Source organism: the organism of the source record quoted next, unplaced genomic scaffold (genome assembly GCF_019419815.1).
Source record: "Pyrus x bretschneideri cultivar Hongxiangsu unplaced genomic scaffold, Pyrus_bretschneideri_v1 Contig199, whole genome shotgun sequence".
NCBI classification, from domain to species: Eukaryota; Viridiplantae; Streptophyta; class Magnoliopsida; order Rosales; family Rosaceae; genus Pyrus; species Pyrus x bretschneideri.
Window position 1 is genome coordinate 777,064 of NW_025999500.1, and position 1,357 is coordinate 778,420.

Here is a 1,357-nt window from a genome sequence, read left to right on the forward strand (position 1 = left end):
AATTGAATCCACAACTTATGAAATTCCAACCAAAAGTAATCAATTCATATTGCAAATATAAACATAGTTTTGAATCACCCCCTAGCTAAAGGGGGTTTAGTTCCTCATAAGTTTGAAATCAAAGAAACCCCTAAACATTCCAACAACTCAAACGTGAATTGTATGAACGTTTAGGCACTCTTCTCTTCCACTCTTATACGTACAAAACAAAGAGAATTAAATTTAAACTTTGAAATCAAAGAAACACCTAAACATTCCAACAACTCAAACTTGAATTGTATGAACGTTTAGGCACTCTTTTCTTCCTCGTTGTTGTAGCACAAGGTCTAAGGTGAGGTTTGGGGGATTATGGAAATGGATGAGGAGTGGTTTGGAAAATGGATGAGGAAAGATAGAAAATGGAAAGAAACTCACGGCTAGGGAAGGAATGGAAGTGTTTGTGGTGTGTTGTGTATGAAAATGAGATGATGACTTGAATGAATGAATGCAAGGGTATTTATAGGAGTAGTGGAGGGAACATATGACTATGTCATTTGTAGGTGAAGTAGGTGGATGTTGTAGGTGAAGTAGGTGGATGTTGTAGGTGAGTAGGTGGATGTTGTAGGTGAAGTAGGTGGATGTTGTAGGTGAAGTAGGTGGATGTTGTAGGTGATTATGAGTGATAAGTGATAAGTGTATGATATGTTAAGTGATAAGTGAATGATTATGATAAGTGATAAATGAATGTATGATATGATAAGTGGTGAATGATATGTGGTGAATGATAAGTGGTAGTGTTTAAGTATTTAAAATAGGGAACAAAGCCCTTCCTTGCATGGCAAGGAAGGGAGACACAAGGAAACACACGACAATGTCCTAATGTTGCTAGGAATGTTGTTTTTGTGTTCTAAAATGCGTAGGAGTTTTCAATGATGCTCAAACATGAGGTCTTTTTAGGATTTAACTTTCCTACTTCAAGTCTTCAATTTCGTCCAAACTTTGGCTCCATGGATAAGCTATCCAATCCATGCCCAAAAATGCTCCAAATAGCCTCAAAATGCACTTTCTTGCTCCCTAAGCCCTTAGAACCTGAAAACACACAAAAGAAGCATAAAGAACTAAAATAACTAAAGAATCATAACGTAAATGTACGAGAACAAGCCATTTAAGTCGCATGAATATGCTCCTATCAATAACTCTTTTAAAAACTTTGCATACCTGGGCACTTGCTTAATGGCATCAAGTAAAGGAATGTTTACTTGGACCTTCCTAAACGTCTCAAGAATGTCTTTCTCATGCTCCTCCTTCTTTGTTTGCAAAAATCTGTGAGGAAAAGGAACATTGGGTGGAATGGGGTTAGAATTAATCGAATTTGAAC